Source organism: Pseudonaja textilis, chromosome 1 (genome assembly GCF_049901715.1).
Source record: "Pseudonaja textilis isolate UNSWEBS1 chromosome 1, rPseTex1.2, whole genome shotgun sequence".
NCBI lineage: Eukaryota > Metazoa > Chordata > Lepidosauria > Squamata > Elapidae > Pseudonaja > Pseudonaja textilis.
In genome coordinates this window covers 127,150,778-127,164,732 of record NC_141990.1, presented here as the reverse complement: position 1 = coordinate 127,164,732, position 13,955 = coordinate 127,150,778, and the positions used below count along the sequence as shown (strand labels likewise).

Genomic DNA, 13,955 nt, shown 5'->3' with positions numbered 1-13,955 from the left:
ATGCCTTGCATATTTGCATACATATATTTATATTTTACCGTTGTTTTGCACTCTGGTTGGATGCTAACTGCATTTCATTGCCTGTATCCATGGCAATGACAATAAAGTTGAATCTAATTTAATCTGTAGATATTTACCGAACAACTTTTGTGATAGCACAAAAATAATATTGATTAAACTTAATATAAGTACGACTTTGAGTATTGCATGTTTCAATTCATACTTTAGAAATTCCACTCCCAAGGTTTTAATTTGGGAAAGGATTGCAAAAAATACTTCTGAAAAAGTGAAGAGAATTTACTTTTTTTTTTTAATTACCATGATTGCAGTCTCTGATTGGCAGTTGATTATTTGCTAGCAAGTTGTATGACTACTGTGTTCTGCAGTTCTCTGACATTCAGTGCAATATAAAGAAAACTTCATAGGTTGTCCATGGCAACCATTGCATCACTTGATACTTATTCTATTTCCAAGGTGCTTTTGCAAGGCGTCATAGAGGAAAAGACAGAATGACAGAGAAGGCTCTAAACACCCCCTGAGAAATGGAAGGCTGTGGAAATGTAATGAAATCTATAAAACATTTCTAGTCTGCCACTTCAGATGGTCCGATCCTTTTCTGGAAAGGATTCCACCATTTTTATGGGCTTGCCATGCAAGCAAACATAATGCAGTCCAGTTACTCTGTCTGTAAAGTTATATGCTTCTAGCGTGATGGGGTACAGTAAATAGAGGCCTACCTAATGTCCCCCTCAAGATTGTCAATAAAATGCCTGAAGATGATGCAGAAGTCATTCATGTCAACTATTAAAGTTAAACGAAGTATTCATCCATTTAAATATACAAACAGTATATTTCTGAAAACAGTTTTAAGTTCCTTGATATTAGAAAAAAAAATACAGGCTCAAATCTCCTTCCCAGAAAATCAGATTGTGATTTTCTCAGCAGAGCTGTTGAAATGCTTTTGATTAATATTAATGAATTTTTGACACGATTTGGGACATTATTTGCATCTATCTGGTGGCACAAGGATTTTTGTTATAGCTTTGGTTGGTGGGGGAAAGGAATCTTCCCTCTTCCTGACCTGTAGGAAGTTTCATTCCAAGGCTCCTACAAGAATTGAAAGAGATTCGCAAGAGTCTCCCTTCAACATTGTTCCACATTTCTGGTTTAAACAACTTTTTAAGAGTGTGATAACTTAAATGGAGTATGTGGAATAATACAAACAAGTTGAAATTGTATGGAGTTCCTTCCTGCATTATTATAAAAGGAAAAGGGATTAGTCAGAGAAAATCTACAACCACCCTTTAGTTATTCCCCTATGTCCTACATAATGTATGAGTAGAACTATAAAAAAAAACATTCTGAAAATGAACACATATCAAAATCAGTGTTGTCAAAAGAACGGATATGACTGAATATTTGTATGGAACTCAATCAGTCCTACATAATATTATGTGACTTTCTGTTAAAAGCTTCTTCCAAAACAACTAATTCCCATGACACTGTCAAACTACTTAGTAAAACTGTATTACTATTATTCTTCTCATCCTTCCTATTACCTATCTCTTCCCACTTATGACTATAACCATGTTGCTTGAATCTTTACAATTTATATTATTTTATTTGTTTGCTAGTATGATTTGATTGCTTATTAGTAACCTATGACTATCACTAAGTGTTAAATCTTATGATTCTTGATGAATGTATTTTATTTTTTCTTTATGCACCAAAAACAAATTCCTTGTGTGTCCAATCACACTTGGCCAATAAAGAATTCTATTCTATTCTATTCTATTCTATTCTATTCTATTCTATTCTATTCTATTCTATTCTATTCTATTCCTGAATAGCCTATAGTCCAATTCTTCTTCGCCTCTCTCACTTTTTCAGCTGCTTGATTTTTATTAGTAACAGTTGAGTATCACCTAAGTATCACAGCAGAGAGCTTTTAAACATAGTGAGAAAAAGCAGGTGATTTAATATGAGCATAGTGATAAGATAAATATCCATGGTTTCAACGTTTCATACATCATGGTTGATTTTTAGTTACTGCAACAGCAGCAATAAGAAAATCAGTTTTGAAATTGGATGAAATCAAATGGAAATCATTTTGTTCCATGCAAATGACATACCATTACATTATTTGTCAAAATAGTAATATAAAATAAAGGGGTCACCCAATTACTTTTCCATTACACTGCAGTAGCATATAAAGCATCCAGTGTGTCATAAATGTTTGTATGAATTGAATTCAATTTGACTGGCATTTAAGAAAAGAAAAGTGATGCTTTGAAGGCTTGTGAATCCTGTTTCCAATAAACTGTAGCCTATTTAACTGTCCTTAAATAAACAGACTAAAATATGTGGTAGACAGAAATTATGTTTCTATAGCATGGGTGTTAAACTCACAGCGTCACATTGCTGTCACATGACATTTAGCGATGTTTTTTTTCCTTCACGGAGCTGGGGTGAGCATGGCCTGCATGTGACGTGTTCTATAGTAATAAAATTTATAGTAATAGCATTAAATTGTGCCATTGTTGACATACTACAGGTATCCAGGAATGTTTAAGCATACTACAGGTATCCAGGAATGTAAGTGTTCCTGCTGTATATAGTTTCCTAAATTGCCATAGGTTTAGAATGCTCATCGCAAGAAAAGGAAGATGTCCAATCAATTAGTTATTTCTTCTTTAACGGGATAAAGAAAATGATTAGCAGTAATATCTAACATTCTCTTATATTCAGAACACATTATAATACTTACCTTTATATGCAGAATTTAATTGGCAATAAAATTAATTATAATCATATTTTTCTCTGAATAAAATGTTGGAAAATGAAGAAAACACACATACACAGAATCATATATACATATGTACTGTATATATTCACAAGATAAATAATATCAATTTAAGAGAATATCTAGGAACGCTTAATAGCAATATTCATAGAGAAGGATACAACCATGTGAAATTGGGAGTAACTAAAATGAAGGACAATCATGCTGTTATTTAAAAAGTGCATCAACCATCACTTTTTTTAACCTCAATAGTGCTGACTGGTTAAAATGGAATTCTCGTTTAAGGCATTTTTACATGTAACTATCAAAAGATTTGCAATAAAACTAAGCTAATTTTGGTATAGAAAAGTTATGAACAAGATTTGACACATAATGGATGAACTTTGGCCACTGAAATCATGTGAGTTCAAGAAAGATTGATTAGGCAGGGGTGGGCAACTAAGGTCCCTTTAATGACCTGTGGACTTTAATTCCCAGAATTCCTGAGCCAGCCATGCTGGGAGTTGAAGTCCAGCTGGCTCAGGAATTCTGCAAGTTGAAGTCCACAGGTCGTAAAGGAGCCATAGTTGCCCAGCCTTGGATTAGGAAGAAGATTAATGACACAGATATTGAATACATTCTTTAATATCAGAAGTGCAAATGTCCTTCCTTCTATTTAGAATAATTCTCTTTGCCAAATAGCATTCTTGATAGAGCAAATCCCACATCTTGAGAATCTAATTCAATATTAAGTATGGACAAGAAGGTAAATAGTTTTGTGGTTATTTGGAAAACATTTCTGAACTTTCTGTGTGAAAGAGAAAAAAAATAAAACTTTGACTTTGGGTTTTGACAATTAAGTGGGTTATTGTTATTGAAATGGCTTATTACTATTGAGCATAACTAAAAAGTTGATATTACAACTTTACTATGTATCTTACTGCACTGAAAAAGGAAGGAAGTAACTGCTTTTTTATTTTTTAATTTTTCCCCCTCCTTTCCCTCACAATCCACTCTATTCCCGTTCCTGTTCTTACATTTATCATTATTTGTCTGTAATTTTTTTTTGTATTTTATGTTTCCTTTAATTTTATTTGCATTTTATATCAAAGGAAAAAACCCTTTAATAAAATGAATTACTAGAATCTAATTCAACATCACATTTACATCTTTAATTTCTAAATTTTCCATATTTTCCCCAAGAAATCTAACCTTTGAGGAAATTTGAAGATTCCACAAAACAAAATGTTCGAAGACTCCTTGATAAAACCTTGAATGTATATAGGCTGAAGTCATATCTGAGCATGTAGACATATTTAAACATCCTGTGAGTTACTTCAAGACAAATATAGTCCAAAATATTTTCCAGTCCAAACAAATGTAATTTTCTTACAATAGTTCATCCGAAGGCATGCAAATTACCCCCCACAACACCAATTTAATAGCATGGCCAGAATATAAAGTACTTTGCTGCCCAGCTTAATAAGCTTTTGTACTGATACCAAATAATGATCCCAAATAGGCAAAATATTAGCATTTTTTTAAAAAAAAATTATATTCAGTCTCCATTAACTACAACGCCCATCATATGTTGTGATTGTCTAAATGAACTTAAAAGGTGCTGTGATATAACTTACTGGAGGGAGATGCAAATCCATGCATGGTAACTCTGGTAGTAAAATAGAAATAGCACATCTTAATCCAATATACCAAAGATGAGGGGAACCAAACCTTTTAAAAACCCACTTCAAAGACTTCACCTGAAAGGTACACAAATGATTCTGGATCCTACATAGACCCCACAGTTGTTAAAAATAAAATCTCATCTAAATTGAGATTAAATGATCTCTAAGAACACACTATGGATTGGAGCAGGGGTAGGAAGCAACTTCGGTAGACATTTCAGACAATGCATGTTTAGAGGATCAATTTTGTGAACAGGAGACCTCAGAGTTTTAAATGTCTCATTGGCTGATCATGGTTGATTAGTCTAGTGCAGAGGTATCAAATTCACAGTGTCATGACGGCATCACATGATGTATTGGGACTTTTTCCCCTTTGCTAAAATGGGCATTGACATGTCCAGTGCGTGACGCATGCAGCCTGCGGGCCATGAGTTTGACAGCCTTAGTCTAGTGCAGGGGTCTTCAAACTTGACAGCTTTAAGACTTGTGGCCTTCTACTCCCAGAATTCCTCCTCCAGTCATGTTCGCTCAGGAATTCTGAGAGATGAAGTCCACAGGTCTTAAACTTGCCAAATTTGAAGACCCTTGGTCTAGGGCAACATTTTCCCACCTGGGTAACTTTAAGGAGAGTGCACTTCAGCTCCCAGAGGGATTTCTGGGAGTGGAAGTCCACACTTCTTAATGTCGCCAATGCTAATGTTAAAAACACTCGGGAACAAAGTATCTGTGGAGATTCTCAGTCATCCAGATTGTGGTTGTTATTTTTTCAAATGGCAACTAGACTTTGTTGACTTTTCTTCAAGATGTTTCACTTCTTATCCTAAAACCTAGAAGCTTCTTCGGTTGAAAGTAATTGGCAGGAAGTGGAAGGATATGAATCCCACCAGTTAGTTTGAAATGAAAATCTCCTTGGATGAGAAGTGAAACATATTCAACAAAAATCAAGACAGCCAAGTTGCTGTTTGGGGAGAAAAAAGCATATTTTGGGGCTCAAGTGCAAAGTAAGTGCAACTAAGAGGCATTGTTTCATCTAGTTCCTTTTAAACATTATTCCATATTGTCCCTCCAGCTTGTTTGTGGTTCTGTTTCTTATCACTTCTCTTTTCTGTCAGGCTGAGCTCAAAGTGTGGTTTTTTTCTTGCAGGTCTAGGCTTCAAAATGGAACTAAAAGAGCCTTAATTACATTATATTATATTCTGGCTTAGGACCACAGTTAAGTCCAATATTTCCATTGTTAAGTGAAACAGTTGATTAAGTGAGTTTTGCCTCATTTTACAAACTTTCTTGCCATAGTTGTTAAATGAATCACTGCAGTTGTTCAGTGAATAGCATGATTGTTAAGTGAATCTGGCTTCCCCATTGACTTTGCTTGTCAGAAGTTCACAAAAGATTATCACATGACCCCAGGACCCTCCAACCATCATAAATATAGGCCAGCTGCCAAGTGTCTGAATTTTGATCATGTGACCATGGAGATGCTGCAATTGTCATGAGTGTGAAAATGGTCATAAGTCACTTTTGTAACTTTGAACGGTCATTAAATGAATGGTTGTAAGTCAAGAACTACCTGTACGAATAAGACACATGTGCACAGAAGCCTGTTAACATTCCTGTCTTTTTCGTGATTTTTGGCCAGTTGACTTAGCCTTTGCATGTGCTACTCATCAGACTTTATATAGTAGCCAGTGGTGGGATTCAATTTTTTTTACTACCAGTTTTATGGCTTGGTGGGCATGGCAGTGGAAGAATACTGTAAAATCTCCAGTCAGAGGTGGTATTTGCCAGTTCTCAAAATTTCCACTACAGAACTGGACAAGTAGCAGAGAGGGGACCCTTTGTTTGATAAAATGTCAGTTTCTAAATCTGCCCTCCAAATGAAAACCAGAGAAGATCAAAGGCCTCAGAAGATCCTTCTGAGCCACTCCTTGCAAAATCTTTTCACTTGAAATCGATTTGGAACCTTTGGCCTGAATGAAAGCTGAACTAACCTTCCAAACGTTGAGCACTGCCACGAAGGTGAAGAATAGAAGAACGTAGTGATAGTTAAATAGTTGTTTGAAGAATGCTGTATAGATTTACAGGCATTTGAATCTAAAGCTAAATTTTTTGGCCTAATGGTTACTGTGCTATAGTGACTAAGAAGCTGGGGATAGACTCTAGAAAATCCATTTGCTTGCCACAAAAGCTATTTCATGAAGATGGAGACATAAATTCATATTGTGTTTGAGGTTATTTTTCCTCTATTTTTTCCCTCCTGCAAAGAGACTTCCTGTTTCTATTGAAGCTATTTCTTTTCTTTAAGCTGCCCAGGAGAGGAAACCCAGCCTTTGATAAATTAGTAGAGGGACTGCATTTTTTTTTGGTACTGTAGTCCGTAAGATAATTGTTGTGGTGATCAGAAAATCCAAAGTTAGGACCTTCCTGCTCTCCCAGGGACAAAATGTCAAAGCCCCAGGGTAATGTCAGTAGAAAACTTTCATTTGTAACTCTATATGGATTGAAAGCCAACCAATCTGAATTTTTTTGGGGGGGTTAACAGTTGACTACAATGATGAGTTCCCTCAGGTTTAACCTCAACATTTTCACTCTTTGGAAGTAAAAAAATAAAGAAACCATCTTTCTATGTTACTTTTGGGAAGTAAAGAAGCAGAAAGTTATTTATAAGCGGTCTCTTGAGTTAATCTGATCTTCTGCAGCAGTTAACGGGGGGATGTCGAAATATATAGTTCAGATTACAATAGCACACGGGAGAAGGTTTCTTTTTTAATGAGAGGGGGAAAAATACTTAATCCCTCTGGTTTACTGTGGGCACATGATAAAAATAATCACGATAATGTCCAAATAGGAATAATAGGAAAACATTCTAGGGTGCAATGGTCTGTGAAAAGCACAATTACTGAAAAGACCAGTAAAATTACCGGTTCCTTTTATTTAAATCTTACATTACAGCAAAGCAAACAGCTGTACTTTTTCTTTCAGCATAATGATTCTCTTTAAAAAATTGATTTTAATGGCTTAAGTAAAAGCTTGGGTGCATTTGGGGAGCTTTCGTAACCATTCATTAAGTAGAATGGAATTTGATACATTTGTTGGCCAAGGGAAACTTGGGCCTATTTTTGTTGCAATAAATATAAAAGACATTTTCCTTTTAGTAATTGTTAATGTTAAGGAATGGTGAAGTCTTCATTATGTTTGTTGAAAAAGGTCCCTCTAAGATTATTTACTTTTTGTCCTCATTTTAAAGAGAAAAGAGAGGCTAGTCAATCCATGGCACTGAGCCTCTATCGCTTTGCCTTTCTCCATTTTTTTTTAAAAAACTATTTTTTCCTTTACTTCAGTTTAATACTATTGTAAACATTCACTTACTTTATGACATCTTTCTGTTATTGTTGTAATTCACATGAGGAAATAAACTTAGAGACTCTGCTTCTCAGTTTAACATGTTGACAAGCACATGCACTCATCTCTATGGAAACTGCCTGATTTGTGCTTGCATTTAATTGGAATAGTCCATGGCTTCTCCAAATAGATTTTATTTAAATACCTGTCACTTCTTAAAAAATTCATTATATTTAATATGTTAGTCTTATTTCTAGGTAGTTACACAATTTATGGTGCACAGCGAATTGAATAGTTTTATATAGAAAAAGTTAAATCTTTTTCTCTTAAAACTTTTCTATTTCACAAGTTTGGCACAATCTTTCCTACTGTTGCTGCCTTAAGTATGCTAGCTGAAACCTTTAGAATAGGTCTTAGCCAGTATCAAATCTATACAAAGTAGCATTTGTTCTTGTACGCATTATTTAAAATTAGCTAACTGCTAAAAGTTAAAAAAAAAGAGAGATTTAGAAGGGTAATTTTCCCCAACCTGATGTCTCTAGGTTTTCATATTACTTGGAGACTGTGCATAACCAACAGATCTCAAGTTTGAGAATATATTTCATTATCATGACTTTAATCTTGAACATATAATCTGTGAAAATTGAAGCATTGGTTTGAAATCTTACAGAAAGTTCTTTATATTTATATTCTCAGCTAAAATTATAATACCTGTAATAAATTAGGTGACGATCATAATACCAAAATAAATTGTCCCAAAGATCCTTTTTCACGAAGTGACTGAACTTTGTTTTTCCTTGAAGACGTCTCACTTCTCATCCAAGAAGCTCCTCTTGGATGAGAAGCAAAATATCTTCAAGGAAAAACAAAGAAAGTCCAGTTGCCTTTTGAAAAAACACCTTTGGGACAACCAAGACCTGGATGACTGAGAATCTCCATAGTCTGCAATATAGTGAAAAAAAATAAGTTATCAGAACTAAAAAAAGCATCTTTTTATTTTATAAAACCTATAAATGATGAAAAATCCAGGTAAAACAGACTTGTTAGTTAATGCAATTATTTTTTTTTAAAGAATTATTTGGTAATAAAATAAAACTGGAATTATTGAAGCAGGGGGAAGCCTAGATAACCAGTTCAAAACTTTTATTTAGGTTAAAATAATTGGCATAATGAAGAAGAACAGGTAGTCTGAATGTTTCAGTTGTTAAGTAAATCCATGGATCGTTATGATGTGTGTTTTTTTTGCTGGAAATGCCATCTGTCTGTTTTTTTTTTCATAAATTACAGTCATATGACCATAGGCTGTTGCAAAGGCCTTAAACGTAGACCAGTTGCCGAGTGCCCAAAATGCAACCATGTGACTGCACTGACGGGGACCGGCCATTGGAACATCAAATCCGGATCATAAATAGCCTTTTTTGATATTTGTTATAACTTTGAACAGTTACTAAGCAGCAGGTCATAATTTGAGGACTACCTCTAAGAGGAAGGGATATTAGGAAAACCTTCCCAATTTTAAGTAGGAAAATGAAGACTGAAAACAGGAACTTCAACCTCAGGAACTTTAAGATCTACGAATTTCAATTCTCAGAATGCCCCATGTCAATTCCCAGAATGCCCCACCAACAGATACTGGTGTTTTTTTTTAAAGTGTATTATGCCCTAATTGTGAGTCTTGAAAATGTCTATATTCTTGACCATTTTTCTATCTTTTCAGAGGAAGACGGTGGTGACCTCCTCAAGACAGGGATCAGTTTTCCTGGCACGCCAGAAGAAGAGCTAGGTACAGAAATATTTTTTAGCTGAACAATATTTTTTAGCTGAACAATCTTGGTCAATCATGATATGCCACTTAAAGCTTCAACTGTTTAAAAGCAACTGTGTGATTGCATGCACTTTTTGTTTTATTTCATAATTACATGTAATAGGATTTTTAATTTCAGATTTATGATCAACATGTATTTCTCACCTATTTCCTATATTCATTCTACACCATCACCACTTCCAGCTTTTCTCACTGGGTGTATTGGTCATGGAAGAGCCAAAGCATTCAAAAACAGAGCTTTAAAATGAGATGATATATCTATAAAGGTCAAGATGAATTAAATTCATTGGGAAATCTTATGAGAATAATAGTCCATTTTAAGGGCTGCACTTCCTTATTTAAAATTTGGGGAAAGTATTGAGTTCATGATCTGGGCTCTTTTCATACAAGAAAAAAATTTCCACATTGGCATAAGAAAACTTGTTTTATCTCATACATACACGAGTGGCAGGAATGTGTAAAAATATATACATATAATGTGTGTGTGTGTGTATATATATATATCCTATAAATACATACATGTATAAATATAATATATATTTTATGTATATACTGTGTGTATATATGTGTGTGTACATATATACACAGAGGCAGAAATACATTAATTATTAATATTTTTAACATCACAATGTATTCAGTTTAATAATAATATTAAATATCCACAGCAATGCAGCTAAAATGTCCACAGTAAGAAATAAAATAAAATAAAAATAAAGGTCTGTGACATATAGATGAAGTATAGCGGAACCATGCAATATCCAACACTAAACATAGATGGGATCCCATCTCTTTCCAAATGCTCAGGATGAAAGAGTTGTATTTATAGTAACAACAAAAGGAGTGCAAGTCTGATCATGATAAACAGTTTCACCTTATATGTCTTGTTAACAGATTAGATTGGGGTATCAAACTCACGGTGTCATGTGACATAGCAGGACTTTTTTCCTCTCTGCTAAACTGGGTATGGGCGTGGCCTGCACATGACACATCTGACCTACAGGCCGGGAGTTTGACAGCCCTAGATTAGATGGTTTTCCTCTGTCTCCAGAAGGCCGTTCCTGAAAGTACCTAGATGCCAATCCATATAGGACTTAATAGATTAAGACCAAACTCTAATTGCACCCAGAAGCCAATGAAAAGTGGATGATAGTCCTATAGCTGGCACGAGGTATTTATGGCAATGAGCACCAGCCAGTGTCTCTCTGCTTTTACATTAATTGTAGTATCTGAGTGATCTTCTACTGTCTTGTAAGCAGATTGCAGTAATCCAAATGAATATTTGTGAAGGCATAAGTTATTGAGAGATGCTTCTGCACCAGCTGAGGTAGCAGTGGGAGCTAAGCAAAGGACCCATGGCCGTAGTCTCAATTTGCCCATGCAGAAGCTGCATGTCCAGAAAAAACTCTGCATTCCAGACCTACTTCTGTGGCATCTTGTCAAGAGATAACATTAGAGATGATGAGGCATTTTAGTGCACAAGCTACAATTCGATCTTGCTTGCTTTAGCCTGTTTCATCCTACCTGGGCTCAACATTCTTCAGACACTGGGATGATATTGACAACATGTCCCACATAGGTTGGGTAGCAATTTAGAATTGAATGATATAATACCACTGATACTATGAAATAACGCATGTTCTCCATTACCATAACCACCACTACCATGGGCCCTATCGAAGCCATAAACTCTTGAGCTCTCCCCGATTGAGCTCCTAACACCAAAAAGCAAAGGGACTCTGGCACCAACCCAGAAATCAGATTTAGAAGCTCAGGTAGGGGCCCAGCAATGCAACCAGGTCACCAGAAAGATCCCTACATGGTTCATATTTGCCAGTTCAATATATTAGCATTTACACTCTATATAAAGACTCTATAGTCTGGGAAAAAAATGTCTAGGTTGCAGTACTTTACTTTCTAAATGTCACTTATGCACAATAAGGAAATCTGTCCAGCCATTGGGAGTTACTTGTATGCTTATATCATGCACAATGTCATTCATACCCTTTAAAGTATTTTACTAAATTAATTTTAATTAGTATCAACAATCCAATGTATGGCAGCACAAAATTAGCTGCCTACCTGTCACAGAAAATGAATGGCTGATTTGCTTTGGTCTTAAGAATCCTTGACTAACTCACCTTAACTAAGATCATCTAGATCAGAAGTCTTCAAACTTGGCAACTTTAAGACTTGTGGATTTAAGATGAAGTTGCCAAGTTTGGGGACCCCTGATCTAGATCTAAGAATATTGGCTTGTTTTTAGCTGGGCCGACCTGAATTGTTAGAAGCAAAAGGAAGGTAGAAGACTTATCGTACATGTGGATAAAGGAAGGGAGTGGGGTAATTCAGCAGAACAGACATCCAGAGCCAGGAATCTGAAAAGAAAGAGAGAAAAATGGGGTTTGGGTAGATGGGAGAGATAAGGAATTTCATATCTGTGACAGGTACATGTTGTCATTCAAGCAAAATCAATTTGAAATAGCCAAAAGATTAATTGTTTCTGTTCAAACAAAGATACCCCTATGTTTAACCTTTAACTATAATCAGTGGAATATAAAAAATATGTAATCTAGGCTCAGCAAATTGCAAAGAAATGTATAATGTGTAAAATACTGCTCTCTGACCATAATTTACTCTAACAGAAATTCAAGTTAACACCTGCTGTCATCTTTGTCACTCACTATGTAGATATTTTTTTTAAAAAAGAGTAGGTGGAAGAGAATCGTGTGGCGTAAACTGTCTTCACCTTCAACCTTGTGTTCATGGAAAATATGCAGTTAAGGCAATAGTGACGATATAGCTTCCTGCCCAATCATGGTTCAATTTCATAGAAGCTGATAAATGTGTTGAATTGGACAGTTATATCCTTAAGTGAACACTTACACTGGGTCTTCTGCTTTGAATGAATAATGAGGACAAATAATTTCACAATAATTCTGTTTTATTCTCCTTCCCTTTTACAGTTAGAAGCCTGTAAGAAAAATAAACTGTTCCAGGTGTTTTCCATTTTATAACAAGTTGGAAAATAATTATAGAACGCTGCATAAATTTAGCCCTTTTATACTCACAAACATGTTAATTTAACCTGCACATTACAGCTAGGTAAATATTATTTAAAACAAAATAATTGAATTTCTAATATACCATATGATGATTACATTTACATATTAATTTATGTAAAGCATTTGTATATTCTTTCCATCACAAATATTTTTCACAAAGGGATTTGCAATGCAAATTAAAAGTACCCACTCACACATACTTATTTCTACTGAAAGTAATTGTGTAAAATGTCTCAATTTTTCTAACATTCAGATAATTTAAAGGAGATCTTACACAGAACCTGCTGACATGAATAACTTAATTTTCAGACTTTCCTATTTATTTTATTTACACAAGTAAATTCTAAAAAATTGCCTTACGCTAATGGGAAGGAAAGTAGAGAAAATCATGTGGTATATCAGCAAGAACAAGAAATTTTGAGTTATTTTAACTATTATAAAAAATATGAGGAGGAGTAGGAAATGTAAAAACTACATTGGATGGATTAGCAACTCAGCATCTTAATTTTAAATGATTATTTGTAGGATTATTTTGAAGACAAATAACTAAAGCCAAGAGGGAAAGGCTGTAGGTGTGATTAATTATGTGTGAACTAGTTGATGTTGATTCTTAGCAACAGTTCAGCCCAGTTCTGGTGTACCGTTAGCGCCGAAGATCAGCTGAGATCAAACTGATTCTCTCTGACAAGCTGCTGTTGGGCCCACCCACCCACCCAGTCTCCTATACTGATCTTTATTCTCTGCTTTGGAAGCGCAGTTGCATTGCGCGGCACAGCAGATTGCTGTGCATCAACTGTTGAAGTTACAGGGAGAGTGCAGGATTGCAAGAGGTGAGTAGGAAAGCCTCTCCACATGTGCAAAGTGCATGTTTGGCACACACACACAAAGTGTGTGTGCGGGCGCAAAGCGCGCTCACCAAGCCACGCCCACCGAATCAGTGGTAAATCTCTTTGAAACCCACCACTTAGCAACCACATAGACTTTCTCTAGCCTGGTCCTTCGGATCTCCCAAATGGTGCACCCTTCACCACTGTAATTGAGTCCATTCATTTTGCTGCTGATCACCCTTTTCTTTTTTTTCTTTCCACTTTTCTCAACAAGGGGAACTTTTTAAGAGAACACATTTACTTCACAAATGTAGGGAAAATATTATTTCTGCCTCCAGTGAGAACTCTAGGTTGATTTATTCTAGGATCCAGTTGCTTGTTTTCTTTGCTATCCATGGTACAGTAGAACCTCTGGTCACGAACGCTTCTGACCAT

General features: G+C 35.3%; 1 protein-coding gene across 1 annotated transcript in view; it reads left to right on the top strand.

The window, feature by feature from the left end:
* DLGAP2 (DLG associated protein 2) overlaps positions 1–13,955 on the top strand; it is a 241,772-nt gene that overhangs the window by 123,293 nt on the left and 104,524 nt on the right. The window contains exon 3 of the mRNA XM_087916459.1: positions 9,524–9,589. The gene's annotated coding sequence lies outside the window, so the exon portion shown is untranslated. The remainder of the gene's footprint in view (positions 1–9,523; positions 9,590–13,955) is intronic.